The sequence below is a fragment of the Anolis carolinensis genome, chromosome 5, assembly GCF_035594765.1.
Source record: "Anolis carolinensis isolate JA03-04 chromosome 5, rAnoCar3.1.pri, whole genome shotgun sequence".
In the NCBI taxonomy this organism is placed as follows: Eukaryota; Metazoa; Chordata; class Lepidosauria; order Squamata; family Dactyloidae; genus Anolis; species Anolis carolinensis.
Window position 1 is genome coordinate 148,693,885 of NC_085845.1, and position 23,008 is coordinate 148,716,892.

Sequence of the window (23,008 nt, forward strand, 5' to 3'; positions counted from 1 at the left end):
TAAGCCGCTCCTCATAGGGCTTGTTCTCCAGACCTTTGATCATTTTAGTTGCCCTCCTCTGGACGCTTTCCAGCTTGTCAACATCTCCCTTCAACTGTGGTGCCCAAAATTGGACACAGTATTCCAGGTGTGGTCTGACCAAGGCAGAATAGAGGGGGAGCATGACTTCCCTGGATCTAGACGCTATACCCGTATTGATGCAGGCCACAATCCCATTGGCTTTCTTAGCAGCCGCATCACATTGTTGGCTCATGTTTAACTTGTTGTCCAACTTGTATCATTATTTGGTAGAGAAGACTAAAGACCTTGTAAAAGTACAACCCCATAGCATTGAGCCATGGTAGTTAAAGTGGTGCCAAACCACATTAATTTTATAGTATAAATGCACCATTGATCTACTTCACTATTTTTAATGGAGAGCAAATGGGAAAGGTGCTTGTCTCTGTCCCTTCATAAATAAAGTGCCTTTCTTGGTTCTGTGTACCATACAAAATGAGACCCACCAGTGCCTGTATCTCTCACCATTTTAGGATGAAGCATTAACCTTGTATTCCCCTGCCCCATCAGTGGTGGTGATGCCTGCATTAAGTGTGTGCATGTGTGTGAGAGGAGTCCTACAGTGTTAAGGAAGGATCCGACTAGTTATCCTGGACAATCATGTGTGTCATGGGTGAAGTCATTGTCCAAGACACATTTCACATGCTGCATAGTGTAGTGGTCTGTGCAACTCTGGAGATCAGGGTTCAAATCCCCACTTAGCCCCAGAAACTCACTGAGTGACCTTGGATAAGTCAGACTCTCTTAGCTTCAAAGGAAAACAAAGCCAACTCTCCCCCCCCCCCTTAATGAATCTTGCCAAGAAATCCCCATGAAATGTTCACCTTGGGGTTGCTATGAGTCAAAAACAACTTGAAGGCACACAACAACCATAAAAACCATCACTGCTAAGGGTGGTGCGAGCTGATGAAGAATGCATGTCCTGGAAAGAAAAACAATAAAATGCTTCCCTTCATTTTGTTGACCACAAATGGGATTTGCACACTTCTTTAGTTTTGAATCTTAGTATATTGATAAAAATACTCTTCTTGATATACTAATTATGACTATAGAACCCTTCTTTGCTCTTTAACAATGACATTTCAATGTGCTATCCTTTAATAGTGCATTGATGGGGGTCTCTACCTTTGAAAGCATATATTTCAGTCAAACCAGTAACATTGTGGTTACTATCGTCAGGAGCATTTCTAAAATATTTGGCCAGACTGACTGGGAAAAAGGCTTTTTGTTCTGTCTTATAATAGTCCTGTGGTGAATTCCTGAAGTGAGGTGATGTGTATAGCTGTTTAAATTGTATTTGTGCAAATAGCACTACCACAACTCGATCCTTAGAGATAAGACTGAAATGCTACAGTGCCTTTTATCAGATATCACTGGGAGAGGGCATGCATCTACATCCCAAGGCTGCACTGATATTCATACATATTTTATAAGGGAGAGACCTAATGGATGACTCTGATTCACTCTCGGCAATAGAACCGAGATTTCTACTCTGCCAAACAAGGTAGATAATCAAGCATCCATTTGCAATTATTACATTTTGCAAGTCTACTTTCTCTTCCAAAGAGACAGAGAAATTTTTCAGATTTCAAATCCCCCCTCCACTGTACCAACACATCTCAAGGAAAACCCCATTTCTTTGTATTTGCTTAAAATTGGTATGTGTATATCTGGTACAAAAAATCTTTTGTTCATAATAGAATGTGCATTCTTTTTTTAAAAAGTGAGGGGAGGTATTCCATTTTTATCTACATCATTGCTCTAGTCACCCTCCGTATATGTAGCAACTTCTGGCTAGGTGTTAAGCAATTGTTATCCTATGTTGTTTTATATTATGTTTTACATTGTTTTAAATTCATGGATATATGTTAATTTATGTTGTGATTGGATTGTTTTTATGTAAGCTGCCCTGAGTCCCTTTGAGGAGATAGAGGCAGGGTACAATAATAAAGCTATTATTATTATTATCATTTGGAAAATGCAAAATAGTTGCTTACCCCTAATCTGTGGCAGGAAACAGGGATGGGTTCCCATCTTGGTGTGTACCTAAGGCACCCATTTTGGTGAAAGCCAGGAATGGGAACCCTCACTTGCGGGTATTGGAAAACCAAGGTGAGGGCAAACAGAAATGGCACAGTAGGAATTCTGGCCTCATTAAACCCTCAGGACTTGAGGTAGAATTCTCCATGCCACTTCCCTAAGAGTTTGCCCTGGAAGCAGATCTGTTGGTTGCACCCAGACGACCCAGAAGTCTCGCCCAAGTTAGCTGAGGAGTAGATATTGGGTGGGCACTTCCACAGCTTATTCCACACCAAGTTCATACCCTTTAAGAATTGGTTTGCAAGTTACAAGAAAGTTAAATAGGTAACATCAATAAAATTGCCCATAGTTATCCTATATCATTGTGTGGTCTTGTTATTTCAATGGTGGTGGAGCAAAAAGTGTGGGGATATATTCCATTTTCTCTATGCCATTGGTGAAATTTATAGACAGGATTTGTGTCATGCTTATACTCCAGCAAGCATCTAACTTTTTGTTGGGCTATGTACAATGAGAAGCTATGGTGTGATAGTGATAGTGGAAAGATCAATTTAGAAATGTATGTGTGCTGTACCCTTACATCTTCTGTCAAATCTCTTATATTCACAATATTATGAAATCTGAAGCAACAATAGCCATTTTAGATCAGCCATCAACCTTGCAAACAAGTCAACATTAGCAGTAGCACAACCCCTCTCTTCTCCCTCTCTTTAATTTTTTTGCATATCAAATAGCCATAGCAGCAACTGTGTTGACTGCTTGGCCACCATTTGGCAACCTTCAGTCCCACTGTCATTGTGGCACATTGTTTTATGGGGCAGTGAATAGTGGCCATCACAAAATATATAAGCCACTAAAAGAACATTATAAAAACACACACCAAAAAAGTGACAGTAATAAAAAGAAAGTTGTCAGAAAAAATGTGTTCTGGAAATACCACTCTAGCTTTAACTAAAACAAAAATCAAGTCCATTTTGTACAATTGGACTGTATGACAGTGATCCAAAGCAAATGAACTTTGAAGTCAATGCTATTGGAAAAGCATGGTGTGTACTTCCAATTGCTCAGCTGAGCATGAGACACTGCTCATCGTGCTTGTGATTTCAAAAAGCAAGCCTATACATCTAGCAAGAATGAAGGGAGATCAGCCTCCTTCTTTTTATGTTCTGATATCATTGAAGGCAACTGTGTTGGCCAGGCAGTCAAATAATGCTCTGTGGACATCTAGGAGCAGAAGCAACATGGTGGTAACAGCCCAGCAAAGTGAATGCTGTTTTAGGCTATTGGACAGATTCTTCCTAAAACTCATTTCTTCAAACTTAGACCCTAGTAAATTACACCAAAATCAACACATTTGGCAATATACTTAACCCAGCCTTCTCTTCTAACAGCAATACTTCAAGAGTAAATAGTTAAAAGTAGAAATATGTAAAACAGGTAATAAAATGCATTTTCTTGAAGTTACCACAGAGAATCCAAATCTATAAACAGAGTGCATGGAAAATAAATGCATTGTGACACTTCAAGTTATGTTGTTTTCCAAAGACAATATTTCAAACAAGGTAGTGTCTGTTTTCCTAATATGATGAAATTTCATTGCTCTCAGGTATGTAATTAAATTGTATGACTGCTTTAGATGAAAAGTACATGAAGAAACACATGCTATCTCTGTAAATTTGGAAATATGAGTAGCTAGTTAGCCTTGACAGATATGGTGAGAGGAAACCAGCCAGAACAGTGTAAATACATTTACAAGAAAGGTCAGTGCTAAAAGGGCCGTCATGCTGAATCCCATCACCTGTGGTGGAATGTGTGCTTGCAAGCTTCCCTAGAAAGTCTTTTGGGGCTAAAAGCAATTCAAATTATTCTTTTAGATATGTTAGTTTATTTTGGTTGCATAATGCATGAAGGAAGCTGGATAGCTGATATTTTTACAAAGGAAAATATCTAATTCTTCCACTAGATTAGAACTGAGCAAACATAGATTTATAGAACAAGATGGGAGCCCTCTGAGTCAAAATCCTTGGAGCAAAAGAATCATCCATCTGCAAGTCACCAACAAGCAAACTAGAAGCTAAATTTTGACTGCGAGACTTGGCTTTTCTTTTTAATTGAAACGGTGTTTGGATTTTAACAGAATCAGCAAGTTGCAAAGGATCCCAAGAACCACGTGCTCTAATCCCCACCATTAAAGAAAGTTAAGTAAATGTGGGATACTTCACAGTAATCTGAATCAGTCTTGTGAATTGAGAAGATTGGCAGATCTTAAATAAAGGCAACCAATCATAGCCATTGCCATGGGGGATATCGGGGAATATTAAAAATGAAAGGCTTGTGTTGTCGAAGGCTTTCATGGCCAGGATCACAGGGTTGTTGTATGTCTTTCGGGCTGTGTGGCCATGTTCCAGAAGTATTCTCTCCTGACATTTCACCCACATCTATGGCAGGCATCCACAACCTCTGAGGATGCCTGCCATAGATGTTGGTGAAACGTCAGGAGAGAATACTTCTGGAACATGGCCACACAGCCTGAAAGACACACAACAACCCAATGAAAGGCTTGTCTGTTTAACAGCCAAATAAAGTAGAAATAGAATTAGGGATGAGACAGACAGGAATGGATTAAAACTTGAGAAGATCACATAAGAGAGGACTAGTTAGGAATAGTCAATCAATGATGCCTTTATTACAATTAATAAACCATAAAGTACTGCAATAGTTATATACATCTTATACACATATAGAAAGTAGTGTGCACACACACTACATTGGGAATAATAAACAGGCCATATTCTGATGGTATAAAAATTACTAAAAATATGGAAATACATTGTAAAAATGGCTTAATAAAACATTTTTAAAATTGAGTATAAAACGGATACAATTAAAACCAAATCATATGAATTACATGTAAATTAAAGCCACAACTGGTAAGCAAGAAATTGATATTCCTCCTGCTCCTGGAATTGTGATCCCCAAGTAACATCTAGCAAGTTTGGTCCATTGGGGAATCCTTGGAAGACAGTTAGACAAACAGTCAACAAGATTTAATAATTGAAAAAGGCTTAACTCCTTTCTCCTCTTGGGTCTAACTGGCACAGTCTTCGGAAGAGAGTTAAAGTCCTTGAGAGAGGGCTTCTGAATTACTTAACTTCTCTGCTGTTTTTTCTCTTGTTGGTATCTGTCTGTCTGTGGAGTAATGCTTGACTTTTACTTTAACTTGAACTGTCTCTGACTTGGCTCCAACGTAACTCCATCTGGACTCTGTTTCTGATGTGCTATTTTGTGAACCTTCTTGGCCTTCCTCTCTTCTCACTTTTCACTTGTAAAATGGCTAGTTCTTCAAGGTACAAGAAGGGATTTGCCTCAGGCTCCACCCTTTGGAGGATTCTTAAAGAGACAGGAAGGGGGTGGCTTAAAGGGAAAGAGGCTATCTATGACCCCCACAAAACTGTACATGAAATGCTAATCCCCTCTAACTACAAAGGGCTTAAATAGTGGTATAGTTTTAGGGAGGCATGACACAACTCTATCTGGATGTTTTAATTTTTGAAAATTAGTAAGATGTACTAGGGTGTTATCACATTGGGATATACTGTGTTATATCAATATGAATCCCAGGGTTTTAGGATTTGTTACATACTGTATTCAGACGGGATGCATATGAACCCCATCACACCCGATTTTTACATTTTGAAAATACTGCACCTTGACTCACCATACCATGGAAGGCTGGCTCCTCCCAATCTATCTGAATGCCCCCCTACTTCACTTTAAAAAACAAAAGAAAAAAAAAACAATCTAATATTATGCAGTGATGTAGCCTGGAAATCTTGAACTACTGTTCTCGTGAGATTTTAGCTGACAGAAAGCATACCAATTTTATAATTACAAATAAAACAGTGCCACAGAACTGTATTAAATCAAAAACACAATTAGAATTCCATGTGCAACTACTCTGTTTCTGTGATGTTTTGCAGAAACAGAGTCCAATGGACTACTGATGGAATGGGACAAAAGTTATGTGATAGAACCTGTACAGAATCTCATTCAAAGAGTCTCAGAAATGGAGATAATCCCAATGTGATAAGGTTCCTGGTCACACATGATCACACTGAACCCAACAATCTAGAGCTCCATTTGTCATTTGGAAAATTTCACCTTGGGAACTCAAGAATATGAGCCAAGAAAAAGTTTTAAGGGAAACATGAGAACTGCAGAGCAAACCTGGATAGAGGATCTATCACAAGTCAATCCCACTGTCAAACAGCTCTTAATCTCAGGAAGTTCTTCCTAATATTTAAATGTTTAGGTTTCACTAAGAACTTTATTTGAAAATATAACTCAGGGGCTACCTGTATCTATATTATAAGAGGAGTTAAGAAATTTTTATTTCAGTTTATTTCTGAATAGATTGTCCGATATCACAAACTGGGGGGAAAGAATTTGAAGGGTTTTTTTTTTAAAAAAAAATGAATATAAAGAAATCAAAATGAGCAGATTTTCTCATTTTCTTTTTAGAAGTGTCTCTCTGTGGACTGGAGATCCTAACAGAGAACAACACTATGGTTCTCTGTCTTGGAACCAGTGCAGGTGGCAAATGAGTTCAATAATGTGGCTTTGCTGGCTATGAAGGAAGTTTATTATGTTCAGTGAGACTTGTTCCTGAGTAAATTGTCGTAGTTATAAGCTTGCCACTTTCCTCAAGAGATGCCGAACTTTCCTTTTTGTTCATTACTTTTGAGATTTTTATCTGGCATTTCTATCTCCATTCCACCTGTCTTTTGAAAACTTAGACATTTTAATGGGGAGAAAGTCCTTGTTCAATGTTTTACAAAGTGCTGAGCACAGGCAGTTCCCATAGCAACTATTTTTCTCTCTTTTTTCCCCCTTCAGGTTTACAAATCTTATCTGAACCAGTATGGTAACTAAGAACTGGGTAAGAATGCCTAATATTGTGTCCCCAGCAGTTTTTTTATGTTGAAGTATTTTGATTTGCAGGCTGAAAAACTTACCAGAAACAAATCCCCACCCATTCTCTTCTAGGACAAGATCTAGGGCCCTTCCACACAAATCCTATATCCCAGAATATCAAGGCAGGAAATTCCACATTATCTGAGTGTGGACTCAGATAACCCAGTTTAAAGCAGATATTGTGGGTTTTTCTTCCTTGATATTCTGAGATATAGGGCTGTGTGGAAGGGCTCCTAGTTGCCGAGGCTTCCAAATTCTGCATCTTATTTCAGTTTCTCATCTGCTTAGCCTTGATTTGTTTGTGAGGCAGCAGGAAATACATTAGGTATGTAATTCAGGACCCCCACCAGGCAGCAGAGGGAAGAAAATTATTATCTTTCAACTGAATGTTCTGTTAGCGATGTGCCAAAATTACTCTTTTTCTTCAAAAATGTGCAGGGGAGCTGAATAAACTATTCTTAACAACAACAATAATTATCCATGTCATAGTCACCTTTCTAAATCTCTTGCACAATGGTGCCTGCAAACTTCTCAGGGCTTTTACTACCTAGAATGTTTAAATCCCAAAATGTGTAATACATGGCAAGGCTCTTCCAATCTAGTCAGTTTCCCAGTTGCTAGCAAAAGCATGCATACCTTCTGGTGTTTCACAGATGAGAATTGGCACAAATGCAACCAAGCAACATTCAAGTATATTCAAGATGGCAAGGGGCATTAGTGCAGAAGAACACACAGCTAGGAGAAATTGCAACAATTTCCTTTTGTCGCACAACCCCCGCAAACAACACACGTGTATGGGTTAACTAAGGGCAACTTTTATTAATGTTTCCTAGTTAAACTCTATAACTCCCCCCTCCCCGTGGGCATATAACACATAATAAACGTGGCCCTAAATTTGACATTGAACTTGGTAATGAATGAGCTTGATGAGGGTAATTCTGTTCACTGAATTATTGATGTCATATTTTCAAGTTCTTAGGTCATTTGCGTTCACCTTTCCCTCCTTTATTTTACCACATGGAGGACTTTCTCTCAAATGGGCACCTTGGTTGTGTACGGATTTCAATTCCCTCGCTGTTTTCTGGGTATGCCTATTTCATTGTCCCCTCTCCCAATCTGCCTTGCTAAAACAGTATATGGTAGGTGACACCCCCCCCCCCAAGAAAGTAGGAGGGAATTCCTACCCGGCCCCTATGAGCGACTACTTCAGTTATACTATTAATGGGTGGGAGGGTGGATTGCTGGTTGCTTCCAAAGTGAAGGGGCGGGCAGATTGCCCGCCTTGGCTTCGGCCCCTGAACGTAGTCTCCTCGGAGACTACTTTCAGCCAGCCTCTTCCAAAGAGTAGGCAGCAAATCCCTCTCAACCCCCAGCTTCACCGGAGTCAGAAAGGTCCTTGTCTGAGTGTACAGAATTCGCTAATTTCAAACTACTTTTACACTTCTAACGCAGTTTGGAGCAATTGAAGTTTGGGACAAAAGGAAAAAAGTAACAGCAAAAGAGAGAAACAAGGAAGCTTTATAGCAGCTGAAAAATGGGGTGGTAAAGAATTAACTGTCTTGGCAAAACTTGAGTAATTATGTGTCAGCATTAAGGTTGCCAGTTCAGGATCATCACTAGCCCTAAGATGTCCAGGCCAAAACCTGAGGCTGAGGGAATCTGATGTGGATGTCATTACCAGCAATGGCTGATTACACTTTGTAATTCAAACATGCATGCACAAATTCCATTTGGAAATTAAGATGTAACTGAAAGGTTAAGTCCCAGATTAAAGTGAAATGAGGCAATTATTTCTTCTTATATACTTAGAAAGATCAGATAAGGCACATATAAATCTAGAATTCTTATTTAATTTTTTAACTTTTGTAAAACAAAATTTTAGCCAAGGCTTGATATTAAAATTTTGCAAGTTGTTCACCATCCTTGGAAAAAGATGGGAAATAAACTGATGAATATAATAAAATAAAATTAGTCTACATGTTCTGGAGGTGTTCATAGAACAACTGATATTTTGGATAGATTTTTCAGATGTTGTTTTTTCTATTTAGAGAGAGAGAGTAATTAAGCTCATGATTTCTATAGATGGATAAATGCTAGGAACATCAATATACAATTTGGCATGGAATACAATAATTCAGAAATCCACCTTTTGGATTTAAAAATAAAAAAGCAGGAGCTCACCTTATAATTTCCCAATATAGAAAATATGCCAACACATATCCCAATATTTATTTGAGATCTGATAGTTCACATTCTTAGATGCAATCTCCCATATGGGTACTTACTTTGATTAAAATATAACTGTTCCAAACAAATTGACTTCAAAATAGAAGACTGTATACTATATAGGAAGACATCTTAAACTTTTTCGCTCATGACCCCTTTCCTTCCAAAAAATGTTTATGTGACCCCAGGTGTATAGGTATGTAAAATGGGTATACAAATTGAACATTTACTGACAACGAATCAGCATTTACAAAGCTTGCTAAACAGGCTAATACAGCTGAAGCATCTTCTGTAGAGTCAGTCCACTATAAACACTGCTGTGTGTAAATGCAAAACAGTCACTAAGAGATATTCAGAAACCTTTTACTGTTACCAATTTTTTAGCCAAGGAGACCTCATTTGGTGTCGGGACCCACAGTTTAAGAAGCAGTGCTATATACAAATTGGCAGAGGATAGCCACACAATGAAATAGCTCAGACAAAGCATCTAAAATACCACATTTGGAACTTCTAAAAAATTATCCCCACAATTGTAGTCTCATTTTCAATATATTACTAACAATTAGTAGAGTTTCACCAAGAACATGTGAAGAAACACTCTAGATTTCATTCAAAAGAATCAAAAACTGATGTTTTGGCAAAAAGAATTTCAGGGGGGAAAATATCCAGGAGCATGCTGAAGGCTGGAACCAGATCCACAGGATATTACTCCTGTGACCATAGTGTTTATTAGAAGTATATCCCCCCCTCAAAAAAAAGGACTGAATTTACAAACCATATTAACAAAGAAACCACTTTGAATCAATTTGCCACTTGCAATAGTAATTTTGTCATCTATGCTGTATGATAGGAATAGCTAAAGATTTATGTGGGAAAGATAGCAAGATCTCTCAAAAATTATAGGTGAATACCTTTCAAATGTAAGGAATGATAAAGCAGATGCTCTTTCAGTTAGTCATGCTTATAATACCATTGTCAACCCTCTCATTTGGGATATAGAAAAACTGAATGAAATTAATGAGAGGATATATTTTTTAATATAATTATGTGTTGTGCATTTAAATATATGTTTTTATGTAGATCCCAAAGAAAGCCTATATGTATTTAGATGAAACATATTGGATTGTTTCTAATATAAAGCAGCCATCTATTGAGCACCTTGAGAGACACATTCAAATTTTCCTGTAGATTCTATTGGTTGCTTTCCAAAGTTTTTTTGTGGAGGGGGCGGGGAGTAAGTCCCACAAAAACTGGAGACCTAGCCCTGAAGTCAGACAATCTTAATCAACAGCAATTTGATAAAGCTGCCATTTAAATCTCCCATGTGTGGGCAATCAAAAATTAAAATTGTGGTTTCCATCATCTGAGAAGCTGTCTGAGACAATTCCACAATGGCGCAAGACTTGACTCCTATGCTCATAATTATGCATAAGGAAGAAACTGAGACAAGGCAGAATTATGTGCCTGGTTTGCATTTGTATTCTAAAGAGACTGGATAAAAACATACAGGATATTGTTCCAAATAGAGCCATGATTTGGAACCCCATTCCTATAATCTGTTGTTATTTCAATTATCTCTTGGAAGACAGACTTTGATGGAGATGGAGCCCATAGCTCCTAACAACACTGCTTGTACCTGTTCAGGCCCTTCCAGATAGCCTTATAACCCAGAATATCAAGGCAGAAAATCTCACAATATCTGTTTTGAACTGGGTTATTTAAGTCCACACTACCATATGTTCCAGTTCAAAGCAGAAAATGTGGGAATTTATTCAGCTGGGTGGAAGGGCCTTCCTTTCCAAGCAACTGGTTTAATTATAGTTGAGAACTAGAGACAGACCCCTTTCAATGGTGGCCACCAGTTTATAGCAATTTCTTCGCACAAATATGAAAAAAGGTTATATCATCAAAAACACTTTCTGTTTTAAATTAATTTTAATTAAGGTTACTTCTGAATCATAAATGTTCATTTCAGCGTATTTGTTGTGGCTATTCTTTTATTGGAGTCCGAATTATATTGTTAAAGAGTGGTCAGTACTCACTGGGTTTTTATTAAGTGGCCAAGATTCTAAATGCAGTGAAACCTATTAGTGAATTGCATAGATATGCAAGTATGTGTCAATATGCATCAGGTGCTTCTGATAGCCATTCAGGCATGCCTGATGCACATCAGACACTCTGGAAATGAATACTAGAAGCTGTCAAATATATTTCATAGGAAAGAACTAGCAAAATGACCTGCGGGTATTCCTTGGCTAAGAAAAGCCTGTGAAATTCATTGGGTCATTATAAGTCATCAGCAGACTGGAAGACAGAAAGAGAGACAGACAGACACTATTACCATTCTAAACCTATTTGTTCTGTTTTCAAACTTCCTAGAGAGATACTGCCCTGTAAATAAATATTGCCTGTCATACCGTAGTAGATGCCAGCTCATTCAGCTCACTTCTGTAATATCACAAATTCAACTTTCCTCGTTTTTACAGTGGCTTAGCTTAGCAATTCTCTTTAAATTGATCTTTGAAAGGTTACAAATATACATTGAAATTAACAAATGTAAAGGAAAGCAACAAAAACCCAGCAGTCCCCCTCAATGTGTTCAAATGCACTGCATGAATGTATGTCTTTTACACAATGGGCTTACCTGGTGAGTAAAAAAACACACAATAAGTGCTATGTGAAAGGTACATTTACACACAGCTGCACCAGAGCCACAGTGAGGATGCTGACAAATCTCCTGTTTCTGTCACCTGCCTGGAACAGCAAAACAGGTGGTTTTCAAGCACATGGCAGATAATAATACATTGCTGATGAGCTACATTTGGCTCAGCTGCAAGTTGTGTAGCCCTGTGACAGCTTCATTGTAGAAATGAACTGTATTACCGCTGGTAGTTTTGACAAGTCTTGGACAAAATTAGTATTATGTGCTTCAGAATATGATTGCAGGGACACATAAGCTTTAGTGACTGAGTGAGCCCTGGAGAGGAGATATTTCAATTGTGAGTGTTATATAAATTTTATGTTGACAGTGTAAAGTGTGTTCTTACCTGACTTCATCCTCTGTAAAGAAAAACACATTAAGATGACATTTTTATGAATACAAATTATTACAGTAAATTTTTCATAAATATTTCATAATTGTCTCCCTAGTACAGAGCTGCCCCTCCAGTTGCCTGAAATGAATGCCTCAGGTTGTAGAAGTCTTGCCATGGGGAGAAAGCAGCAAATTATTAGAAAACACTGTATGTGCTCCCCACAGATTTCCCTGCACCCTCAAAGATAGCCCGTAGTCCCCAAATACAGTAGAATTAGCCTGCACTGAAATAAGATTTAAGTACTTTTCTGATTAGTTTTTTTTTTCATGGAATGAGATTGGAGGTTCCTTTTAGCCTATGGCAGCAAAGTGTTTTGAATGGCTCCTGTTCAAACTGAATTATTCTATCCAGTTTATTATAACTGCAATGCCCCACTGCATTGTTTTTATTTGTTTTAACGTATTTTATTTGCTTCTACTTGTTTAATGTAATTTATAATTAAAAATATTTTACTTATCAGAAGCCTAGGCTACAGTATTAGTCACTAAGCTATTTGCAAAAGAGTCCCCAAGCACCAATGAGTAACCACTACAATTTAGTTAATTCATTATCAGGATATGAACATAAAACAGTTTTGCACTGTGTTTCACAATTACATACATACTTTAGTCTAATCATCTTACCTATTTCTGTTGTAAAACCTAGTCACTGTATCAAGCAGTTTAAGAGTTTTGGATAATTCATTCCAAGCTGATGGCCAAGCATATGCAATGAATATTTCCCCCATTTCCGTGTTAATTGGGGAACAATAAAACTGTAATTCATCAAGAAATCTTAATGCACAATTACTTATTATGGCCTTCAAATGGGCACCTTAGATGCTTAGCTGGATTTGCAGTAGAAGGATATATACAACCAGCTATTTTCAATATTTTCATAGCATTTCAGTAAGGATTATTATCTTTTGCATAATCAGGACCTACAATAAAATAATGCAATCTATTTAAGAGATAGGTGTGGAATTTATGGGTGTAGAACTTAGGCTTCCACACAGCCCTATATCCCAGAATATCAAGGCAGAAAATCCCACAATATCTGCTTTGAACTGGATTAGCTGAGTTCACATTCAGATAAAGTGGGATTTTCTGCCTTTATATTCTGGGATATAGGGCTGTGTGGAAGGGCTCATAGTGGAATTAATTTTATAGGCCATGGTGTTCCTTTGGCACAGTTTGAAAGATCTCCTTAGGATGAATAAGAACCAGCTGAGTAGTTCATTATTCAGCCTTGAATACAGGCTGGAGCATTATATTATGCTTCACAAGGCACACATACACAAAAAATTAAAAACATTCATCTAAAAAATCAAAAGTGATTTCTATACGGTGATAACATTTTTAATATTTAACGTTGAATGCCCATATTTCTATTTTTTTCAGACCAAGGTATCTATTTTGACTTAATCTATTGTTTTATGACAGTGTTGAATGCCATATTCTCTGATGTATGTGTATCCTTTAGTTCCCATTGTGTGTGTGTAGGTGGAAAGTAGCTGGGATAAGAATATTTAAAGAAAGAACTTCCTCTATATGGTCCTACCCTACAAATTCATTCCCTTTAAGAACCCATCTTCAAATCTTGCATTCATCCCACTCTTTCTTATCCTTGTTTTCATTATCAGGCACCTGGGAGAGTCATTCTGGACAAGGCAAAGTCTGCTGGAAAATATATACAAATACTACAATTTGTTCTGAAATCAGACATTTCATGTGTTTACCAATGAATATTCTTCCAGTTTCCCGTTTCCCCCACATATTACTGCAATCTGATATTGCCTCCTTTTGTCACTCTTCTTTCTGTTCTGTTCTTGACATAGATAATTTTAGATAGCAGTGTAGACAGATGACACTTCTTTAAAAAGGCATTAAACTACCTGCCTCTGTGAGGATCTAATTACTGTTCTATTGGACATCAATGCATTTCCTCCAATGATGTTGACAACTCATTAATCGTCACTGTATGTTTGTGCCAAGTCCTTGCAAAACTTATAATAGAAGCCCAATGAGATTCAATGAGGCTCCTAACTTGTTGTTTGGTAGAATTCAGTACATCCAGTTCTTGAACAGTAGTGCTTACAAGATCAAAAATAAGTAGAAAGAATTAAGAAGTTGCCCAATGCATTTTTGGTCAATGAATCATCTTTATATTTTATAGCGGGTTTTGGAATTAAAGTAGTGAAAATTTATTTATGAGGTTGGTCCTACATATTGGATATAATGAGTTGGTTTCTTCAAACAAGAAAATTTCAGGATCATGGAAGGTCAGCAAATATATTATTTAATTTGTTGGTACGGTACTTTTGTATCTCAGGCTTGGTGCCTTTCCTCTCCCATGCCCCAAACAATCATGATTGGCATAATGCACTATGGAGGATAAATGTACAATTTGCTACTTCAGGCAGCAAGATTTTTGAGGTGACTCTTTTTTACTCACCAAGATCATTACATTTATTCATAGTCAAATCCTTATTGTATAATTCCAAGAACAACTATAGCTTCCTTTGTGAATAATGTGAAGAAATGAATTAGGTACCCATTTCCTTTTGTGGCATCCATCTGAAAGCACACCCAAAATAGATTAAGCCACCTATAGCTAGGATCTTGTTTTGTTTATGTGTTCTTGTGTAGCAAGGAGACGGACAGGATAAGCTTAGTGATCTTTTCAAACTCTATGATTCCATGATTATATGAATAATTCATTCACAAAGGTGATTTAATGTAAGCAGAACCAAATTCAGGTGCATAACTAATATTCCCAATATCTTCCAACTCCATTACTACATCGCTATATTATGATGACCTCTGAATCCCAATCCAATCAGGCAGGCACACAATATAATTTGGTGGCTCTTTTCCACAGAGAAATTTATAAATTAACTTTTGCTGCCATTAAATTAACCTTTATTTCAGTATTTAGATATAGCAGGTACAGAGAGTCTCCACTGATTCTGCTTTGCCTTGGAGTAGCATCCTTCAATTGTTATTGTTAGATTATTCCCATTTGCTTTATTAGATCTGTTAGTTCAATTACAATTGCTCCCACCAGGCACATGACAAGAATACTATAAAGTTCTGTAATCAGAGATATAAATACACTAATTGAATTGGCCTTGAAATTACAAGTCTTGAGAGGAAACAGTGATTCCACTTGCATCATTCTGAGAAGTGGATTTTCATGGGAAAAGTTGCTTGTTGGCTCCAATCTCACCAATTTCAGTTCACTTATTTATATATGAATTATCTGGCAGCCAAGGACAATGTGTTTTCTTAACTCCCCATTCCAGAATGCACATGTGTACATCAGTGGAGCACTCTGGGTACCCATTTCACATTCTGTGGAGCCAATTTCACTGTGCATTGTGGTTCTTACTACAGCATGCTGATGCTATTTAAAGGCATCATTAGGACTGTGCGAAGCTTCAGAGGTCTGCTTCGTAATTCAGAGATTTGTATGATTTAGTAATACAAATTTCCAAATTACTAATTGGAACCGGACCCCTCCAAAGCATTACAAAACAAAATGGAAGCCTCCAAAACATTTCAGAGAGCTTAGTGAAGATTTGTTGTTTCAGAGCATTTCAAGCTGTGTTTTTTGAAAAAGAAACTTTGCAGGATTTATGCTCTGCTCATGTTGTCTCATTATACAGAAATTAAAGTGGATACCTCTTTGGGTTTTATATATATATATATATATATATATATATATATATATATATATATATATCTCCTTTAAAATCCTTAAAATCAGTGGATGACCGAATGTTCTGAAACTTGGTAGGCTTAAAGTTTCCTACATGTGTGGCAAGTTTCATCCTGATAGCCACAAAAATGGCAGAGATATGAGCCTCTACCTTCTCCCCATTTCTGCTGATCGAAGAAATCTTAACAAAACTATTAGGAAAATTTGGAGATTCAGATGATGAAATGAAATGGGACACCTCTGAATCTTTATGAAACAAAATGGAGGCCATCTAAATCTCTGAAACCAATTACTAATAGGATTTCAGCTGCTTCGCACACCTCTAGGTATCATGTCAAATTCCCCCCCCCCCCCACTTTTTTGTGCTGGATTACTGGTCTTAAAGTGCACTGCAGCATGTTTTCAGGGCATGTGTAATTTAGCCAGTGTTTTCAAGATCACTTGAAGTTGGATTAAATTGTCAGTTTAGATAGGGCCTAAGAATAAGCTTTATTGAGGCTATTTTGAGCCAATTCACTCTTACCAATATTCCTCTTTAGCACTGTTTTTTCACTCTCCTTTTCATCTCTCTTTCCTCTTCATTTATGTTATATGGTTGAAAAGGGCAATCCTAACTTTGTTTTTGTGGTGATTAGCTGAAACTGATGGCAGATAAAACTGATACTAATTGATGGGAAAGAAGAAAGTAATAACCTCCAAACTCTGATTCAAACAAGACTCAAGTATACATTCTGACTAAGCAAGGTAGGACTTAAGAAGATGTTCACGGGAAACTGTAGTCTCAAATATTCATTATCTTATCTTTCAAAAAATTAAAGTGAAGGGGTTTTCAGATTTTTTTTCCTATTTGCAAGATTCAAGGATATTAATGACCCTGTCCATGTTTTGAAAGCTTGCCTGGAAAAAGAAAAACTCATTTATATAGTAGTGTTGACCATTTATCAACTAATCCTGGCTCATGATCAACAGGATGATAATACCTAACTGGACAAATGCCTCCATTAGTGCTTTTCAGATCAGTATATAGAGTAGCACTAATGGGCTTTAAAAATGTGAATGGTGATGTAATTTAATACCTATGAATGTTAGTGCATTGCTGGTACAGAAATACAGTTTGTCACCTCATGAATCCTGAGAGTTGTGTGAGCTGTACAAAGCTTTACAACCAAAATAAGAAACCACTCTAAATTAGAAAAGACTAAATGTAGGAACAAAGGGGGGAAACAACATGAAAGATGACCTAATACACACAAGGTGAACAGTCAGACCAAGAAAATATGGGGAGAGGGCACAAGAGGCTCTTGGTGTGAATTCAACCCTCATCTGGATTACTTAAAACATTGAGTTAGCAAAAACCAGCTGCAGTGGAAGTCATCATGCCTGGATTTTTGTGATGTAGTATTTGAATACTCGTTCCATGAAATGTCTATGTAGTGTGAACTGCATTTGTGTACAAGGACAGCTGTGGTTAAAAGTGGATAGAAAGTGATACAGTTCATATGTGTACAATCCAGTTCATTTCAGCTGAGTTAAGATGAGAGCCAGAGGATCCTACTAGACAAGTCACTCAATGGATCAGTTGTCCCTTTTACGCAAAAAGCGCTGGCCATTCGTGAGAAGATGGAAGCTGAGAGCTGATACATTATTGCCATTAACAAAATCCAAACTTAAAATTTACTATGGACAAGACACTTGTTTTACTTACCCCATCCTCGTTCAAACCTTACCTTAGGAAATTACCAATTTTAACCTTTTTACTCTGTATTTGTCTAGGAGCGGGTTATTAGGCCGCAGGTCGGGATGTTTTGTATCTTTACATGGTTTTATTGTATGTATGCGTAAGTGTGTACGTATTGTATATTTTACATGTTTTGATATGGTCAAAAGTGACTAATCAATAAAGAATTGTATTTTGGGTAATGAAAAAGACAGTGTCGAGCCAGGTTTGTTTCTTTGAGCATTCATTCACTCATTCGTTCCTTGGCTTGCCTCTCCAAAGCTATTTAGCTTGACTGACAATAATAAAATACATATTAAAAATGAAACCTTATTAAAATATAATGAATAAATACAATAATTGCAATATAACAATAAAAAAGCAAACCTATCAACCAATGCTTAAACCACACTAAAGCCTTTGCCTGTCATGGGGGAAATAACTTATGGTTTCTTCATAAGGAATTCCAGAATTTCTTAGGGGCCACTGAAAAGAGGGTCATGACCAAGGCATAAGGAAGCATCCCTAAACATGCAATCACATTTTAAATCAAAGTCATATTAAAATGCTAAGTATGTAAAACTACCAGAAGATACATGGAATCACTTCATTAAACAGGAATATTGCAAGCCTTCTTCTATTTGAACAAAAGGCCAGGTGATGAATAAATATGAACAACCCAACTAAATACTAAAGACTGATACCTTCCTGTTTTGAGTAGCTGATAGGTCGGTGCATTCCTATAAGATTTGTCTAAAATATTCTGGAAGAGAAAGGTATATTTGCAATAGCACTTGATTTGCACACATCTAAGTTACAGAAATCTCACATATAGAGAAAGAGATCACTGAAATTTTAAAGGTAAAATGATATTGAAATGGTATAGACTGGAAGATTAATATCATGGTGGAAAATGCCTAAAGGCCCATTATGTATGCTTTTATATATCACATTTCCATTTGAGTTTGCATCTTGAGCTACCAGTGAATTTGCTATAAAATAGTTCTTGATAAAAATGAAGAAAATGAAATACTCCAATGAGTGCTGTGGTTTTAGTATAAAATAATATATATTTTCTCCTGTAGAATTTCTTGAGAATGTGTTTCTAGATGCCAGAAGAATAACTTTGGACATGATTGCAAGAATGAACCCATATCTGGGTTTAAAATAAGAGGAAAATGAGATTTCTTTCTCTAATTTGTATTTGCTTTATTGCTAAAGAATGGGAAATTTTAAATAAAAAAAAACAGGGACATATCTCAAAAGAAGCGCAACCAGTCTCTTTTATATAATATTAATCTAATCATATATTATTGTACTTGATCATATATATAATCATGTATTATTCAAGTACTTTCAAGTGACAAGCAGTGGCTTCTCTAAGTACAATGGTTTATTAAAATATTTTCTGGACATTATTTATTAGACTAAACTCTAGGAATGTACACCCATCTCCTTTACTATCTTTTATTTAACATAAGTTTTATATACTTAACTAAGTGGTGAGATACTAAGAACCTATCTTAGAGCCCTTCTACACAGCCATATAACCCAGAATATCAAGGCAGAGTATCCACAATATCTGCTTTCAACTGGATTATCTGAGTCCACATTACCATATAATCCAGTTCAATGTGGATTTTATACAGCTGTGTGGAAGGGAACTTAGTGAATTGTGAAGATGTGTAACAGAACTACAGCAAAAATGCTCAATTTGGAATAAAATAACTTTATTATCATTGTACTTCGTACAACATAGTACAGCATTTAGATATCAGAACTCAATATCCTAACTCTCTAACTATCTTCTCAAAAATGACATTTTTATTAATAGGAACTGATTGTTATGTATTTTAGCGAATGATCAAGTCCATCAAGTTAGCCCAGAAAAAGAGAGAAATGCCTAACCTGTCCAGTTGCAAGAGATAAACTCAAAATTGTTTGTAGATCTTGATTACCGATTCAGCTATTTATCTTAATTACGTTTGTATATGAGTTCACTTTCTTTTATGGTTCAGTGCAAAGGTCTGGTTGGATAATGCAGAATAAACTTGAAAATAATGGGAGAAAAATAATCAGAAATCTTTTGTTTTCTCCTGCAACTGGATGAAAATTATGGAAATTATTGTGATAATTGATAGATTTACATCCCTACTGTACTACTACCTTTCTACATTATTAAAGTTCTTGTACAATTTATTTTAAGTTACCACTGCATCCATTTTTCATTCTTCAATGAGTCCCTGGAGATAGCATTGCCCTGAGAAGTTTGACATTTAGCACAGAGAAAAGCAGTCTATGTTAGTGTTTCAACCCACAGCGAGTACAATCTAGCTAAAGTTAAGCACTTCTAAATCCACTGATTTAAAAGAAACAGTTTAAAAAGTGCTAAGCCTTCCCTACCAAAATCAATGAGATGTACAGGTACTTAACCTCAGGTAGATCATATCCTAAACCTGCTATTTTTAAACAATTAGGTTTAGTGAAAGTTCTCATTAGCAGCATTCAGTTCAATAAAGCATGGTTAAGTTTATTGCTACTCAGCAAAACACTCCGCTGTGTTGCTATTATGCAAAACTCTTGCCTGTCTGGAGCATGAGCAAAATCTGAAGTGATGCATTAGTGAAATTCAATTTGATGGTAAAGCTTTATGATTTACTGGTGTTATTTAGGCTGACACATTCATATTTTGGAAACTTATAAAGCTGTCACATTCATTATTAATAGTAATAATATACAAAAGATCGATAAGGCTCTCATGTTTAGATACTGTGCTTATATTATTGGAGGAGAATGAATTATTCAGACAGGTGTTTCATTGAATTGAACCTGTACAATTCATGGCAATTACATAGCCATACACATCACTCTGTTTTGCTCTCTTAATCCAATTTCGACAATTACAAAGATGTTGGAGAGGTTTGCTTTAATAAACTACTGAAGCAGCAGCCCTGCACTTTCATCCATTCAAACATTTTTTTTCAGAATCACTTCCATGTGGGAATGCACATTGCAAAAAGACATATAGCTGCCTAGCAAATAATGGACTAGACAAGGTATTTAGTAGTGTCTATGCTGTTTTGAGAAGGTGGGGGGAATTGTAGTCTGAAAAATAACTTCCTACAAGATCTGAAGGTCAAACTCTCTGTCTAGACTAGTTTAAATTGGTTGTTCTGAGATTCTCTTTGAAGTTATTCATTGCGCATATCTTGAGAGTCATAGTGATATAGTACATGTCAGAGATTGCTTGATGCTCTGGTATCCTGGATAGTAAACTGACAGAAAAGCTGAGGCCTAACCACCATTAGAAAATTGCTGATTCACCATGTAGCAAGCAGGTGGTGGCGAATTCAATTGGGGGGGGGGGTATAAAAGGAAAGCACTTCCCATGTGTTTTGGAGAGAGTGAGTGTGGAGTGGTGGGGGCTGGTTGGCATTTGGAAAGAGCTGTGAGTTGTTGTAAATATCTTGTATATATTGCAGATGAATATATAACATCTTCCTGAGTTTGGAATGAGCATCTGGAGTGTAGTTTCTTGTGTTCCTGCCACAACTACAAGGAGGGGAACTTGGATTCTCTCTGGTGTCTGCAGGGGAAGCTTCCAGGACTCTGTTAAGGAAACAGAAATCCCTGACATGACAAAGTCATGCATTAGTGCAATATAGAAAATGTGTATAGAAAATGAACACAAATTTCCATGTGGGAATGAAAAGCAACTGTCAAAATATTGTTTCTACACTACACTGATGCTGTTCTTTTTCCAGGGTTGTGCACCAGTGGGCCACCAAAACCAAAAGTTGTATATTGTTCATATCCACAGAGGACTATTTTTTCCACTACATGTCTCCCTAGGCTTCTGGAGATATCTGATGGCTGCCATATATCTTGCCAGAGTCATCAACTCATCTTATTTCTCATTTCACAGGAAGCAGAGAAAAGGTTGTCTTTCACTTGCTGCTGCGGGTCTTACTCCACATCTGATCCAGCAAGGCTTACTTGCTTATCAACTAGTATGACACGATGAGATTCAGTTCTTGGCAGAGACTGAAAAAGATATAAGCAAATGCAGTGATACCTTTACATATGAGTTTAATTAATTCTGTGACCAAGCTCGTAACTCAATTTGCTCATATGTCAAAAGCACATTTTGCATTGAAATGCATTGAAATACCATTTTAGATCTCGGTCACAGAACAAATTAAACGTATTTGCTAAGGCCCCACAGGGTTCAGGGGTTTATGGCAGCTTTTCCTTACTTTTTCCCTTGAGTGGCTCTCTTTGGGTCTCCCTGCCACCACCCGACCTTCAGAGGAAGAGGTGTGACCTTCCTGTGACCTTGGCCTGCCTTTGAAGCTTTCTCAGGCTCTTCTTGCCACCTCAAAGGCTCTCCTCAAGCTCCCTTCCCAGCCTTGCATGGATTGCTCTGGGCCTAAGAGATGACGGAGTCCTATGGCTGGTGGATGGAGCAGTCAATGCTCGGGCTGTTCTCTCTCTGTCTCAGTCTCCTGATGTGGCCACCGTCATGGAAGGGGCTCATAACTAGGATCTGGCTCAGATGTTGAATAACAAAATCAGGTAAGTGACAGCTAGTAATTGGAAAAGTTTACAACTCGTGATGCTGGTAATTCAAGGTCCCACTGTATTCTTACTGATTTCTTTATTACTTATATTTCAGCATATATTGTACCACCTCAGGTGGATGATTTAAAAGATCAACAAAAAAGTTATCTCATCATAGAAACCACACTTATGTCTGCCCTTCCTCATTTTCCCTGGGCATAAGGATGTGCTGGTCCGTCATGTCTTTATGCCACGAGGACAGCCCGAAAAAGGCACACAGTGGTTGGGAGCCCTCCAGAACACTTTAAGCTCGTGTGTGTCTTCCTTAGGCCATCCTCCTGACATAAGGACAGGTCAAGTGGTCCCATCCTTATACTGAGAGGCTGGTGATCTGTTGCATCCCAGGTCAAGAGGAGAGCTAGGGGAAAAACAGGCTACTGCTGAGAACTCTTCAGAGAGTTCTTTGATGGGCTACCGTGTCTCCAGGCTGAAAGGAGGATCCTCCCTCCAGGCACCACCTGCCCCAACGGCAACTGCTCCCACCCCAAAACTTTGGTCATGCCTGGTGTATATGGAGGAAATATGAAAGAAACTCCCAAATAAAAAAGTAGGGAGTTTAATTGTGGTAAATTCTTTCATA